Consider the following 17,114-nt stretch of genomic DNA (forward strand, 5'->3'; position numbering starts at 1 on the left):
AAAATCCGCTGCGGATCCGCAGCAAATCCGCATCGTGTGCACATAGCCTTATTATTTCATTCTCCCCAGCGTCCACTCAAAATAGTCAATCAACTGCTTTCCAAATCAAGCAAGCTTCCTCCTCCCACCCACGAGTTCATTATATTTTACAGATTGCACCTACAGTATCCTAAAAATTGCATCAGGCTTTTATTTATTAATGTTCACATTATTTAAAGGGAATCTGTTACCAGGTTTTGACGATAAAATCTGAGAGCTGTATGATCTAGGGACATTAACCCTGACTCCAGCAATGTATCACTTACTGGACTGCTTGGTGTAGTTTTGATAGGATCCCTGTTTTCTCTGCTGTAGAAATTCTGAGAATGCTGAGCTCTGAATAACCTCACCTACACCACTGATTGGCAGCTTGCTGTGTACAATGTACATGACTAACCAATCAGTGATGTGGGTGGGGTTAGACAAAATAGCTTGACTGTTAGTGAGACCTAGTCCTGCGGTGATAATCTCCTGCTGAAAAATTATTGATTGTATTGAAACTACAGTAAGCTGGGGCGTGGCTTGGCAGCCGAGGAAGATGGCCACTTGACTGCAGAGTTTCGTCAGCCTGTGCTCTTGTTAATTGACTACCTCAGCACCTGTTTCACCATCATAGCTCCAGCTCTGCTCCGACATTGCCCCACTACTCAGGGATGATGACCAGAGTCAAAAGAAGTAAAAAAAAAAGCAGGGCAAGTTGGAGTTTTTCGTAATCAAAGATGATGGACAAAGATTGCGCACATCGAGCAGGGGGTTAGACATGATGACCCTTGAGATCCCTTCCAATTCTAACATTCTATGATTCTATGACTCTTACGGTCACCAGCTCCGCCTTGCTCTCCTGGTAGCAGTGGGACCTACTCACCTAAGCAAAGTTCTCCTCGGCAGGCAATGGATCCATCCTCCACTGCAGTGAGAAAATACATTTCCTGTATAATCTGTGGGAACCATGGAGGACACAAGGAAAAAACAATTTATAAACACAAGGGAAATCCAAAAACCATGTGACATAAATTCCCCTTAAAAATCTTTAATCTTTATTTGAATATATTGTAAAAATACCACTTCCCAGTGTGAAACAGAAAAAAGGATAATTGTTAAAAAATAACTCAGAAAAAGAGGAGCTACTCCTAGGTGCACCTAACCTATTAATTAACCCTTCACTCTCCTGCTGTCCCTGCCTGGCAGTGGAGGTTGGCACCCTGATAGATTATTTGGCGCCCCCACTCCGCGGCGGCTGAAGCCTGCTGGCCCTATTAAATATCTAGCCAGCTGCAGGTGAGAAAACAATGAGCAAATTAAAGTAATGAAGAAAGCAGGAGTGAGGAAAAAACATATAGTGCACACTAGGAGAAAAAACTATCAATCCTCCATAACATTTAACCCCACTTAGGATAAAAAACACTACAAATGTCTGGCCAATCTGGCTATTTAATATCCAATACTAGTCCCCCATACACCCTACAGATACATATACACTGGTGTGTAGGACAATAGTGGGAAAATTGAAGGATAATAGATATACAATTAAAATGACCTGGTTAGGTCCAGATGGAAGACTGTACCTGCCCACACTGGCTTGACAAATATTGCTTGATACTCCTCATAGAGATACGTGTGGAGATACATACATAATATTATAAAGGCACCCGCATAGCAGCAAAAAGGTGCCAATAGGCAGTATTAACAGATAGTCAGCATCTATGTTAAGACATAATACAGTGGACCAAAAAATTGATTGATGCATAAAACAGCCAAGAGAACTAGAGATGTTGTCCACAAAACCGGACACTTAGCTGTAAGTAGAACGCCCCGACGCGTTTCCCCGTCATACGGTTCCTCAGGGGGCACAAATAGATACAGAACAACCGAAGGTCAATGATGCAGGTGCCCTGATGTCTGGGCAGACCTGACTGAATCCCTAGAGAGGGGACTTATATAGTGAAGACAATTACCACTCGCAAATCAGCATGAGTGTTGGAAGTCCCTCCTCTCCCCAGATTTCCGCAAGGCACTAAGTGTGGTACCGCCCATGGATGTGGCTACATAATGTGTGCCAAACAGTGAACACATGTCCTATTTTGTCAGGGGGCTCCCACCCCCCCCCTCCTGCAGACAGATCATAGATGAAAAAGCAGGTGACATACCGCACTAGGCATTAAAACGCCGCATGGAGCCCAATCCATATGAGACACGTTAGACGTCGCCATTACAGGCTTCAGGACGCCAAATAGCGCAGGTGCGCATGCGCGCTGCCACTAATAATAGAGGAAAAGCTCCAGCACCGGAGTGCGAGCTGGGCGCCGCCATGTTTGATATGAAATGCCGTACTGCGCATGCGCCCAGTCTCAGAGAAGGCTGCAAGGAGTCCTGTGACAATATAGAATCAACTAATGCGCGTGCGCCATCCGTGAATACGAAAGATCGGCGCGCACACCTAAAAATAGAATAATATAATGATAATAGGACCCCACTGACGGACATATATAAAAAATATGTGAATCGAAAAAAAAAAAAAAAAAAAAAAAAAAAAAAATAATAATAAGTATATATAATGCATACATGCCTGTACGGTAATGACAAGGGAGAATATAAATAGAATAATATTGAAATGCTGGTCACAGTGGACACCTACAGGCAAACTGTAAACGGAATGGTACAGCGGGTCAAAGTCCGATAGCTCCACGGTTCATGCATCAAGGGTCAGGCGCAGACAATAAAAGTTATAATTGCTAGTAAATACACACATAGGGAGGGAAGAACACTGTCCTACAGGAAACATGTATATGAGAGAGACTCATTTAAACCCCTCGGTGACATCGACTGCATCCGGAAGATCCATTCCGCCTCCCGTTTGAGAAGTGCTTGATCAAAATTACCTCCTCGTATCCTAGGTTTCAGCAGTTCAATCATACATAGAGAAATCCCCTTGGGGGTTCCCCCATGTATCTGGTTGATGTGTCGGGCAAGGGGGGTATCCCTGTTGTGTCTGATGTCACCGAGATGCTCTCCAAATCTGATTCTCAGCTCCCTTTTGGTCTTCCCGATATAATCCAATGGGCAGGGGCAAGTGATCTTGTATACGACACCCATGGATCTACAGTTGCCAAAATCTCTTATCTCAAAGCACCTACCATTGGCCGCACTGGTAAAACTTTTAGTCTGTGTGATATATTGGCACTTTGAACATTTTCCACATTTAAAGAAGCCCAGCGGTCTCCTATCAAGCCACGTACCCGCACCCTGCGGTTTCTGATATAGGCTATGTACTAGGCGGTCCCCAATTGTTCTCCCCCTTCTATATGTAATGCTCGGTACGGGGGGGATAAATTTAACAAGATGGGGATCAGCTAGGAGTACACCCCAGTGCCTTTTGACAATCTGATAGATTTTGTCAGACTGATTGTCAAAGGTCCCTATAAGCCTAACCAAGTCTGAGGCCTCCCCAGGTTTCTCCCGGGTTCTTAATAGGGCTGACCTGTCACTGGCAAGCGCTTCCCTATACGATTTTATGAGAACCTCGGAGGGATATCCTCTCTCCCTGAATCTGTGGTGCAACTCGCCAGCTTGATTTTTAAATGTATCCATCTCGGAACAGTTCCTGCGGATCCGCAGAAATTGCCCTTTGGGTATGCCGCGTTTAAGGGGTACCGGGTGGTGGCTATGCCACTGCAGGAGACTATTAGTCGCGGTCGGCTTCCGATAGGTGTTGGTACTTATGCCTCCATCCTTATTTTTCAAGATATTCAGGTCTAAGAAGGCAATAGAGTGCTCGTGATGCTCAGAAGTGAATCTCATCCCAATTCTATTGATGTTTATCTCTCTCACAAACCTTTCAAAGTCAGCCCCTGGGCCAGACCAAAGAACAAAAATATCGTCGATGTATCTGGCCCAGAGGCTGATATACGGCTGCCACCACCTCACCTCATCCGGAAAAATAAAGGTTTCCTCCCACCAGCCCAGGAACAAATTAGCATACGTGGGGGCACAAGGGCTCCCCATCGCAGTACCCCTGAGCTGGTGGAAGTACTTACCATTAAAGATGAAAAAATTCCGGGTGAGGGTAAAGAGAAGAAGCTGCTGAACAAATTGGTTGTGCTCAGTGCATTCAATGGCACGTGTCCTTAGGAAATGATCAACAGCCTCCATACCAGCGTCATGTGGGATACTGCTATAAAGCGCCTCCACATCAATGGAGGCCAATATAGTTTGTGGTTCTACAACAACATCCTCCAATAAGCCAAGCAGGTGCAGAGTATCCCTCACATATGAAGGAAGTGATTGAACAAAGGGTCTTAGGATCTGATCTATATAGATACCGATATTCTGAGACACAGAATCGATACCTGCCACAATTGGACGGCCTTTAAGTGGGTCCAGACCCTTGTGCACCTTCGGGAGGGCATAGAAGGTCGGCACACTTGGGAAAGAAGGAGCAAGGAAGGAATGTTAATTTTTTGATATCAGCTTTCTATTCATAGCATGATCAAGTATAACCATCAACTCTTCTGAGTAGTTTTTTGTGGGATCCCCTGATAAGATTTCATAGGTCTGATGATCATTAAGAAGTGCATTACACATCTGGAGATATTTAGGATGATCTAAAATAACAAGGTTTCCACCTTTGTCAGATGCTTTAAAAATCAAATTAGTGTTTTTCTCCAGCCTCTTAAGGGCAGTGGACCTCAACAAGTTTGACAAAAATGTCCACACTAGTAAGATCATTCATAGGTGGCATTCTCTTGCTCCTCCTTCTCAAAGAAGTAAAGGGTCCTTCCCCTCTCCCCCTCTCATTCTCCTGTAAAAGGCCCACAAGGGCATGATATCCTGCAAGGTCCTCCTCATCCAGACCCAATTCCCTGCACTTTTCCCAATCGTTTTTTTGGAAAAATAATTTCCACTTAAGATTACGGCCAAATAAATTGATGTCTTTAACCCAATTAAAGCAATTATAGGCATTCGTAGGGACAAAATTTAGGCCCCTCTGTAGGACAGCGTATTCCTCCCTCGAAAAGGAAAAAGAGGTCAAATTGATAATCTGGCCCTGTACTACTGGGGTCGTCTCCTCAGATCGTATTTCGCTGTAAGTCTGTTGTCTAAAAAAGACGATGTTGCAGAAGATGAGGAGGAGGACGCCTGGGGAGCCGATCCCGGACTTCCCAGGGGTCCTCTTGTGCCTCTGCCCCTTCCCCCCCTTCCCCTTTGTCTGTATTGATTTTTGGTTGACCGCCATCTATGAAATGAAGTAGCCCCTTGTTCCGACCGTTCTGTGTCTGATGTGTCTATGTCAGAGGAGGAAGCATCCGCGGCGTTCTGGGACTGATAGTCATAGGCCTTATTCTCCCTAAATTCGTTTAAATCCCGTGAGAACTGCAGATGCTTTCTCTCTTTAAGCCTGTTCTGGAACTTTTCTATAGAGGTTTGTAGAAAGTTCTCCCTTCTAGTATAGTCAGAGTCTGATTTATGTTTTTGAACTTGTTCAATTAATAGATTCAGTTTACTGTTAGACTCCTCAAAGAGTCTTCTCTCCTCTGTGAGTAGTATCTGCATAAAGCGGATAGAGGAATCAATAGACTCCTTAGTCCAGGCAGCCAAAACAGTGGGGTTAGCGGTTCGAGGGGAAGGTCTAACCGGGATACGTAATCCCTTAGGCACAATCCTGTTTTTTATATAGTTTTCCAACCCCTTTATCTCCCACCACGATCTTATATTCTCTTTATAGCATAGGTATACATCCTTAAATAGATTCTGGAGAGAGAAATTTGCTGTATTGACAGGGGGAGTATCACTAATAGAAAAAACTATGTCTGCATCCTGAGCCCATACGTTAGTGTCAATTGGACCAGAGAGGAACCCTGCCATACCATAAATTTAGTAAAGCATAAGGAAAAAACAATTTATAAACACAAGGGAAATCCAAAAACCATGTGACATAAATTCCCCTTAAAAATCTTTAATCTTTATTTGAATATATTGTAAAAATACCACTTCCCAGTGTGAAACAGAAAAAAGGATAATTGTTAAAAAATAACTCAGAAAAAGAGGAGCTACTCCTAGGTGCACCTAACCTATTAATTAACCCTTCACTCTCCTGCTGTCCCTGCCTGGCAGTGGAGGTTGGCACCCTGATAGATTATTTGGCGCCCCCACTCCGCGGCGGCTGAAGCCTGCTGGCCCTATTAAATATCTAGCCAGCTGCAGGTGAGAAAACAATGAGCAAATTAAAGTAATGAAGAAAGCAGGAGTGAGGAAAAAACATATGGTGCACACTAGGAGAAAAAACTATCAATCCTCCATAACATTTAACCCCACTTAGGATAAAAAACACTACAAATGTCTGGCCAATCTGGCTATTTAATATCCAATACTAGTCCCCCATACACCCTACAGATACATATACACTGGTGTGTAGGACAATAGTGGGAAAATTGAAGGATAATAGATATACAATTAAAATGACCTGGTTAGGTCCAGATGGAAGACTGTACCTGCCCACACTGGCTTGACAAATATTGCTTGATACTCCTCATAGAGATACGTGTGGAGATACATACATAATATTATAAAGGCACCCGCATAGCAGCAAAAAGGTGCCAATAGGCAGTATTAACAGATAGTCAGTTCTCTTGGCTGTTTTATGCATCAATCAATTTTTTGGTCCACTGTATTATGTCTTAACATAGATGCTGACTATCTGTTAATACTGCCTATTGGCACCTTTTTGCTGCTATGCGGGTGCCTTTATAATATTATGTATGTATCTCCACACGTATCTCTATGAGGAGTATCAAGCAATATTTGTCAAGCCAGTGTGGGCAGGTACAGTCTTCCATCTGGACCTAACCAGGTCATTTTAATTGTATATCTATTATCCTTCAATTTTCCCACTATTGTCCTACACACCAGTGTATATGTATCTGTAGGGTGTATGGGGGACTAGTATTGGATATTAAATAGCCAGATTGGCCAGACATTTGTAGTGTTTTTTATCCTAAGTGGGGTTAAATGTTATGGAGGATTGATAGTTTTTTCTCCTAGTGTGCACCATATGTTTTTTCCTCACTCCTGCTTTCTTCATTACTTTAATTTGCTCATTGTTTTCTCACCTGCAGCTGGCTAGATATTTAATAGGGCCAGCAGGCTTCAGCCGCCGCGGAGTGGGGGCGCCAAATAATCTATCAGGGTGCCAACCTCCACTGCCAGGCAGGGACAGCAGGAGAGTGAAGGGTTAATTAATAGGTTAGGTGCACCTAGGAGTAGCTCCTCTTTTTCTGAGTTATTTTTTAACAATTATCCTTTTTTCTGTTTCACACTGGGAAGTGGTATTTTTACAATATATTCAAATAAAGATTAAAGATTTTTAAGGGGAATTTATGTCACATGGTTTTTGGATTTCCCTTGTGTTTATAAATTGTTTTTTCCTTATGCTTTACTAAATTTATGGTATGGCAGGGTTCCTCTCTGGTCCAATTGACACTAACGTATGGGCTCAGGATGCAGACATAGTTTTTTCTATTAGTGATACTCCCCCTGTCAATACAGCAAATTTCTCTCTCCAGAATCTATTTAAGGATGTATACCTATGCTATAAAGAGAATATAAGATCGTGGTGGGAGATAAAGGGGTTGGAAAACTATATAAAAAACAGGATTGTGCCTAAGGGATTACGTATCCCGGTTAGACCTTCCCCTCGAACCGCTAACCCCACTGTTTTGGCTGCCTGGACTAAGGAGTCTATTGATTCCTCTATCCGCTTTATGCAGATACTACTCACAGAGGAGAGAAGACTCTTTGAGGAGTCTAACAGTAAACTGAATCTATTAATTGAACAAGTTCAAAAACATAAATCAGACTCTGACTATACTAGAAGGGAGAACTTTCTACAAACCTCTATAGAAAAGTTCCAGAACAGGCTTAAAGAGAGAAAGCATCTGCAGTTCTCACGGGATTTAAACGAATTTAGGGAGAATAAGGCCTATGACTATCAGTCCCAGAACGCCGCGGATGCTTCCTCCTCTGACATAGACACATCAGACACAGAACGGTCGGAACAAGGGGCTACTTCATTTCATAGATGGCGGTCAACCAAAAATCAATACAGACAAAGGGGAAGGGGGGGAAGGGGCAGAGGCACAAGAGGACCCCTGGGAAGTCCGGGATCGGCTCCCCAGGCGTCCTCCTCCTCATCTTCTGCAACATCGTCTTTTTTAGACAACAGACTTACAGCGAAATACGATCTGAGGAGACGACCCCAGTAGTACAGGGCCAGATTATCAATTTGACCTCTTTTTCCTTTTCGAGGGAGGAATACGCTGTCCTACAGAGGGGCCTAAATTTTGTCCCTACGAATGCCTATAATTGCTTTAATTGGGTTAAAGACATCAATTTATTTGGCCGTAATCTTAAGTGGAAATTATTTTTCCAAAAAAACGATTGGGAAAAGTGCAGGGAATTGGGTCTGGATGAGGAGGACCTTGCAGGATATCATGCCCTTGTGGGCCTTTTACAGGAGAATGAGAGGGGGAGAGGGGAAGGACCCTTTACTTCTTTGAGAAGGAGGAGCAAGAGAATGCCACCTATGAATGATCTTACTAGTGTGGACATTTTTGTCAAACTTGTTGAGGCAGATCTATGTAAGATCTCCAATAGCCATCGATATGGGGATCAAAATCTACCATCAAATGAGTCCACTGCCCTTAAGAGGCTGGAGAAAAACACTAATTTGATTTTTAAAGCATCTGACAAAGGTGGAAACCTTGTTATTTTAGATCATCCTAAATATCTCCAGATGTGTAATGCACTTCTTAATGATCATCAGACCTATGAAATCTTATCAGGGGATCCCACAAAAAACTACTCAGAAGAGTTGATGGTTATACTTGATCATGCTATGAATAGAAAGCTGATATCAAAAAATTAACATTCCTTCCTTGCTCCTTCTTTCCCAAGTGTGCCGACCTTCTATGCCCTCCCGAAGGTGCACAAGGGTCTGGACCCACTTAAAGGCCGTCCAATTGTGGCAGGTATCGATTCTGTGTCTCAGAATATCGGTATCTATATAGATCAGATCCTAAGACCCTTTGTTCAATCACTTCCTTCATATGTGAGGGATACTCTGCACCTGCTTGGCTTATTGGAGGATGTTGTTGTAGAACCACAAACTATATTGGCCTCCATTGATGTGGAGGCGCTTTATAGCAGTATCCCACATGACGCTGGTATGGAGGCTGTTGATCATTTCCTAAGGACACGTGCCATTGAATGCACTGAGCACAACCAATTTGTTCAGCAGCTTCTTCTCTTTACCCTCACCCGGAATTTTTTCATCTTTAATGGTAAGTACTTCCACCAGCTCAGGGGTACTGCGATGGGGAGCCCTTGTGCCCCCACGTATGCTAATTTGTTCCTGGGCTGGTGGGAGGAAACCTTTATTTTTCCGGATGAGGTGAGGTGGTGGCAGCCGTATATCGGCCTCTGGGCCAGATACATCGACGATATTTTTGTTCTTTGGTCTGGCCCAGGGGCTGACTTTGAAAGGTTTGTGAGAGAGATAAACATCAATAGAATTGGGATGAGATTCACTTCTGAGCATCACGAGCACTCTATTGCCTTCTTAGACCTGAATATCTTGAAAAATAAGGATGGAGGCATAAGTACCAACACCTATCGGAAGCCGACCGCGACTAATAGTCTCCTGCAGTGGCATAGCCACCACCCGGTACCCCTTAAACGCGGCATACCCAAAGGGCAATTTCTGCGGATCCGCAGGAACTGTTCCGAGATGGATACATTTAAAAATCAAGCTGGCGAGTTGCACCACAGATTCAGGGAGAGAGGATATCCCTCCGAGGTTCTCATAAAATCGTATAGGGAAGCGCTTGCCAGTGACAGGTCAGCCCTATTAAGAACCCGGGAGAAACCTGGGGAGGCCTCAGACTTGGTTAGGCTTATAGGGACCTTTGACAATCAGTCTGACAAAATCTATCAGATTGTCAAAAGGCACTGGGGTGTACTCCTAGCTGATCCCCATCTTGTTAAATTTATCCCCCCCGTACCGAGCATTACATATAGAAGGGGGAGAACAATTGGGGACCGCCTAGTACATAGCCTATATCAGAAACCGCAGGGTGCGGGTACGTGGCTTGATAGGAGACCGCTGGGCTTCTTTAAATGTGGAAAATGTTCAAAGTGCCAATATATCACACAGACTAAAAGTTTTACCAGTGCGGCCAATGGTAGGTGCTTTGAGATAAGAGATTTTGGCAACTGTAGATCCATGGGTGTCGTATACAAGATCACTTGCCCCTGCCCATTGGATTATATCGGGAAGACCAAAAGGGAGCTGAGAATCAGATTTGGAGAGCATCTCGGTGACATCAGACACAACAGGGATACCCCCCTTGCCCGACACATCAACCAGATACATGGGGGAACCCCCAAGGGGATTTCTCTATGTATGATTGAACTGCTGAAACCTAGGATACGAGGAGGTAATTTTGATCAAGCACTTCTCAAACGGGAGGCGGAATGGATCTTCCGGATGCAGTCGATGTCACCGAGGGGTTTAAATGAGTCTCTCTCATATACATGTTTCCTGTAGGACAGTGTTCTTCCCTCCCTATGTGTGTATTTACTAGCAATTATAACTTTTATTGTCTGCGCCTGACCCTTGATGCATGAACCGTGGAGCTATCGGACTTTGACCCGCTGTACCATTCCGTTTACAGTTTGCCTGTAGGTGTCCACTGTGACCAGCATTTCAATATTATTCTATTTATATTCTCCCTTGTCATTACCGTACAGGCATGTATGCATTATATATACTTATTATTATTATTTTTTTTTTTTTTTTTTTTTTTTTTGATTCACATATTTTTTATATATGTCCGTCAGTGGGGTCCTATTATCATTATATTATTCTATTTTTAGGTGTGCGCGCCGATCTTTCGTATTCACGGATGGCGCACGCGCATTAGTTGATTCTATATTGTCACAGGACTCCTTGCAGCCTTCTCTGAGACTGGGCGCATGCGCAGTACGGCATTTCATATCAAACATGGCGGCGCCCAGCTCGCACTCCGGTGCTGGAGCTTTTCCTCTATTATTAGTGGCAGCGCGCATGCGCACCTGCGCTATTTGGCGTCCTGAAGCCTGTAATGGCGACGTCTAACGTGTCTCATATGGATTGGGCTCCATGCGGCGTTTTAATGCCTAGTGCGGTATGTCACCTGCTTTTTCATCTATGATCTGTCTGCAGGAGGGGGGGGGGTGGGAGCCCCCTGACAAAATAGGACATGTGTTCACTGTTTGGCACACATTATGTAGCCACATCCATGGGCGGTACCACACTTAGTGCCTTGCGGAAATCTGGGGAGAGGAGGGACTTCCAACACTCATGCTGATTTGCGAGTGGTAATTGTCTTCACTATATAAGTCCCCTCTCTAGGGATTCAGTCAGGTCTGCCCAGACATCAGGGCACCTGCATCATTGACCTTCGGTTGTTCTGTATCTATTTGTGCCCCCTGAGGAACCGTATGACGGGGAAACGCGTCGGGGCGTTCTACTTACAGCTAAGTGTCCGGTTTTGTGGACAACATCTCTAGTTCTCTTGGCTGTTTTATGCATCAATCAATTTTTTGGTCCACTGTATTATGTCTTAACATAGATGCTGACTATCTGTTAATACTGCCTATTGGCACCTTTTTGCTGCTATGCGGGTGCCTTTATAATATTATGTATGTATCTCCACACGTATCTCTATGAGGAGTATCAAGCAATATTTGTCAAGCCAGTGTGGGCAGGTACAGTCTTCCATCTGGACCTAACCAGGTCATTTTAATTGTATATCTATTATCCTTCAATTTTCCCACTATTGTCCTACACACCAGTGTATATGTATCTGTAGGGTGTATGGGGGACTAGTATTGGATATTAAATAGCCAGATTGGCCAGACATTTGTAGTGTTTTTTATCCTAAGTGGGGTTAAATGTTATGGAGGATTGATAGTTTTTTCTCCTAGTGTGCACCATATGTTTTTTCCTCACTCCTGCTTTCTTCATTACTTTAATTTGCTCATTGTTTTCTCACCTGCAGCTGGCTAGATATTTAATAGGGCCAGCAGGCTTCAGCCGCCGCGGAGTGGGGGCGCCAAATAATCTATCAGGGTGCCAACCTCCACTGCCAGGCAGGGACAGCAGGAGAGTGAAGGGTTAATTAATAGGTTAGGTGCACCTAGGAGTAGCTCCTCTTTTTCTGAGTTATTTTTTAACAATTATCCTTTTTTCTGTTTCACACTGGGAAGTGGTATTTTTACAATATATTCAAATAAAGATTAAAGATTTTTAAGGGGAATTTATGTCACATAACCATGGAGGACACCTCAGTACTGAAAGGGAATACGGCCAACTCACTCCCAAAGGCCACTGCTTCTTCCGCGAACAGCCCAGCCACACCAGCATACAGTGAAAGCGCATCGCCATAGGCGAATCCAAAGAAACAATGCCAGAAGCTACATGATAGCCCAGCACAGGCTATACCAACAGCAGAAGGTGATCGAGAACTTTCCACACAATCGACCACAGCAAAGATTCATACCTCAGACCAACCTGCCTCAGGAATTTTTCTAAGAGATATGCTGGTTACGTACAACCATTCTTTACAAAATTACTTTCCCGCATTGCTACATCCTGTTCAGACTCTTGCTCATGAACTGGACACTACAGTCATAGATATTGAGCACAAAATGGGTGATTTTGCCTCCTCTCACAACAATTTGATTGAGGCTCATAGGGAGCTAGCAGAAGAGGTTTCTGCTACTAAGACTAAACTAGTGGACCTTGAGGATCGTTCTCACTGTAGTAATCTGAAATTCAGGTTTATTCTGGAGGAGGCCTAATGCAGACCTAAAAACATACAAGATTTGATCTGAGCCCTGCTTCCAGACTTTTTCAATCAAGATTTGATTATTGGTAGAGCACATAGGGTCCAGTACCCTAAACATCTTCCAGAGACAGCTCCATGTCTTAACCAGAATCCACTTCTATATCAAAAAGTGTAAACTCTTCTATTACATCGTATAAGGAGGGCAGGAACCTGCTGAAAAAATGGGACCTCATCAGCCTGCAGAGAAAATCTGTCCTCGTGATGTAGGGAAAATGACTGGCATACAGTATCTTCCAGGAAAAGTGTAAAGGGCGGCAGAGGTCACTTAGGCACTAACAGATGTCTGTCAGCGTTTCATGCCTATCTTGGTATCAAAAAAGTGCTTTTATCCAATTGAGTTCCTGTTTACATTCTCTCAGGTTGTGTATGTCATACAACTGACCTTCATTTGTACTGTTTGGCTTTTAATTAGTTATTTCCTTTTTTTTTAATTACCTAATATTCTTGAGGATTTAAGTATTTGTTATCCTGTCATTGGATTAGTTCATAGTCACAGATGGTTCTTAAAATTGATTCTTTAAATGTTAATTGGTTAAACAGTCCTCAAAAGAGGTCTTTTATGTGTTCGGAAGTCTTAAATACGGGTTGTAATGTTTTCTGCACGCAAGAAACGCATGTCATTTCCAAAGATGCACACAGGATTTGACACCCCCATTTTCCACAAATAATCCAAGCTAATTTTAGGAAAAAAAACAAAGAGAATTCTTTTAGCTATTAATAATTCTTTGGCCTTCTTCCCTTAACTCTCCTAGAGTGATAATCAAGGGAGGTGCATTATTCAGGTAGCATCCATTAGTAATGTCGTATGTACGCTGGCGGTCGTATTTGCTCCGATCAATTGTCAGAGAGGCTTTTCTCATAGACTTTTGAATAAGGTTAATAGAGTAAAGCAAGGTCATGTGATACTTTTTGGGGACTTTAATACGGTACATGACAACTGCTTGGACGCAACTTCTTCCAAGCATAAAGAACCCCTGCAACTCTCTCTTTGATTTTACACAAAGAAGACCTTTATGACATTTGGCGCATACAACATGATAATGAAAAAGACTACACCTTTTTCTCTTCAGTTCATAAATCCTATTCATGAATACACTTATTTCTAATTAGCAGATCTCTATTAGACAAAATTATCTCTTCATCTATTAATAATATTACCTTGTGAGATCATGCACCAATTCTTTTGCATACAAATGAGAAACATTCAAGTCATGCTTATTCTCCCTGGAAAATCAACTCTTTTATCTCGGCTAAACCCCAGCATGTGGAATACTTGAAAGCCAATATCAAGGAGTTTTTCAAATAAACACAGGTTCAGAAGAAAATCCTTTTGTGGCATGGAATTCACAGAAAATGTGGTATTCTCATCAAACTGTCACATAGCTAAACGCGTTAGGGGGAAAAAGCCTAAGTTCAGTTGTGTGAAAAAAGTGTTTGCTCCTTTCCTGATTTCCTATTCTTTTCTGTGTTTGTCACACTTAAATGTTTCAGATCACCAAACAAATGTACATATTAGCAAAGATAACACAAGTAAACACAAAATGCAGTTTTTAAATGAAGGTCTTTATTATTAGGAGATAAGAAATCCAAACCTACAGGGCCCTGTGTGAAAAAGTGATTAACTGTGGTTTATAAACATCAATCAAATTCAACATACTGTCTAATACAACCCTTTCCCAAAAAGATTTGAAACCTATATATTCTTTGATTGGTAACAAAAATACCTTAATGAAAATCACTCCGTTTAGGTCTTGGAAAAAAGAGCTGAACAACTCATACATAAGCTAATTTCAAATACTATCCATACTAAAATTAGGTGTGTCCCTTCATTAGCATTGTTACTGCCGGCAAAGGGAAGGGTGATAACCGCATTCCAATACCCCTTGCTCGGAGGATATTATTTGTTCTGTGAATAAATCATGTTCATATGAGAAGATGGTTGCTTACAAGTAGAGTTGAGCGAATTTTGCAAAATTTGGTTTTGATTACAATCGCCGGCGAATATTGTATTTGCAATATTTGCTGAACACAGCCAAAAGTCATTGGAGTCAATGGGACTATACTTGAGCGAATATGTTTGCAACCAATATTCAAACATAATTTCGGCATTAATAGGGTACAAGAATGGCACGAATATAGAAAATTTGGATTCGGCAATCGTTTCCGAACATATTCGCTCAACTCTACTTACAACAACATCCGAGTTCAGGTCTTCTTATCTGACCGGAAACCCTGGCTTCAACACCCAATGAACACTTCTCAGGTTTAAAACTTGAATATATTGAAAGCCGTCAACTTTATACATTTGTCTGTAATCTTAATGGCTAATCCAAGACTTACCTGTTCTATTTGTTTCAACTTTATATTCAGACATGGTAGCATGTTGTTCAACTGGAATCTACTATGCAAAGTTGTTTTCTTATCGTTTATTGTGTGAAAATAACATGTTTTTGATATTCTATGTTTATTCACTCAATAAAAAGTTATTGTTTGTAAAAAAGAAACTACAGCAAGCTGCTGAGCAAATGACACATCGCTGGAATTAGGCTCTCTCAACATTAAGTATCTTTCAGGTTAAACAGCAAAAAACAGCTGACAGATCCCCTTTAGATCTCCTTCACACATCCGTGTTTCCAGCACTTGTGGTTTCTGTTTTTTCACAAATACCACATGCACCCATTATAACCTCTAGTGCTATTCCTCTGCCTGCTCCTGTTTTTAAATTGTAAAGTATAGGAAAAGCTTTGCAATTTCTTTCTTTATCCATATCGGAAAAGCACTGATGCTACAGGCCCTCCTTTCATCATTGCCTCCAGTTAGCTGCCACCATTCCCTACACTGATAAGGCTGAGTCACACATAACGATATCGTTAACGATATCGTTGCAATGTCACACTTTTGGTGACGTAGCAACGATCCCGCTAACGATCTTGTTATGTGTGACAGCGACCAACGATCAGGCCCCTGCTGGGAGATCGTTGGTCGATGGGAATGATCAGGACCTTTTTTTGGTCGCTAATCACCTGCTGTCATCGCTGGATCGGCGTGTGTGACGCCGATCCAGCGATGTGTTCACTTGTAACCAGAGTAAATATCAGGTTACTAAGCGCAGGGCCGCACTTAGTAACCCGATATTTACCCGGGTTACCATTGTAAAAGTTAAAAAAAAAACAGTACATACTCACATTCTGATGTCTGTCACGTCCCCCGGCGTCCACAGGGTTAAAACTGCTTTCGGCAGGAGCGCTGCTAATATGCACACGCTGCTGCCGAGAGCTTCCCTGCACTGACTGTGTCAGCGCCGGCCGTAAAGCAGAGCACAGCGGTGACGTCACCGCTGTTACTGCCGGCGCTGACACATTCAGTGCAGGGAACCCTGCGGACGCCGGCGGGGGATGTGACAGACATCAGAATGTGAGTATGTAGTGTTTTTTTTTTTTACTATTACAATGGTAACCAGGGTAAATATCGGGTTACTAAGCGCGGCCCTGCACTTAGTAACCCGATGTTTACCCTGGTTACCCGGGTGCTGCAGGGGGACTTCGACAGTCGTTCCCCTGATCGTTGGTCGCTGGAGAGAGCTGTCTGTGTGACAGCTCCCCAGCGACCACACAACGACTTACCAACGATCACGGCCAGGTCGTATTGCTGGTCGTGATCGTTGGTAAGTCGTTTAGTGTAACGGTACCTATACACCCAGAAATGTAGCGAGTGGCTTCGGAGAGGAGGATAGGGGAGAGGATCATTTACATGCTCCTCCTGTCTTCAGTGCATCATAGAACAGGTAAAAATGCAAAAATGCCATGCAAATGGCGCATCGAAACCCCCTCATTTGCATAAGAAATAAAACAAGAATTAAAAGTATAGAAAATAATAATATACTCTTTATATGACTTTTATACCAGCCGAGTCCCTCATATAACTGTTTATCTAGTTTCATTTGCAATTTGGAGGTGAGAGGCTCCCTTTTAAGTTTTTGGGGAAAAATTCTATTATTTTTCTACATTAGCAATGTCTTACTCTTTTTCTAGACTTATCCACATGCCGTATTGAAGAACCAGGTAGCTCACAAAATTACCAGCCTGAGGAACCCCCAACAATAGGAACTAGAACCATATTCGTAACTATCTA

General features: G+C 42.8%; 1 protein-coding gene across 1 annotated transcript in view; it reads right to left on the bottom strand.

Moving 5' to 3' along the window:
- The window catches only part of PCSK2 (proprotein convertase subtilisin/kexin type 2), a 258,254-nt gene that overhangs the window by 209,875 nt on the left and 31,265 nt on the right, over window positions 1-17,114 (bottom strand). The window lies entirely within an intron of this gene.

This window comes from Ranitomeya variabilis, chromosome 2 (genome assembly GCF_051348905.1).
Source record: "Ranitomeya variabilis isolate aRanVar5 chromosome 2, aRanVar5.hap1, whole genome shotgun sequence".
In the NCBI taxonomy this organism is placed as follows: Eukaryota; Metazoa; Chordata; class Amphibia; order Anura; family Dendrobatidae; genus Ranitomeya; species Ranitomeya variabilis.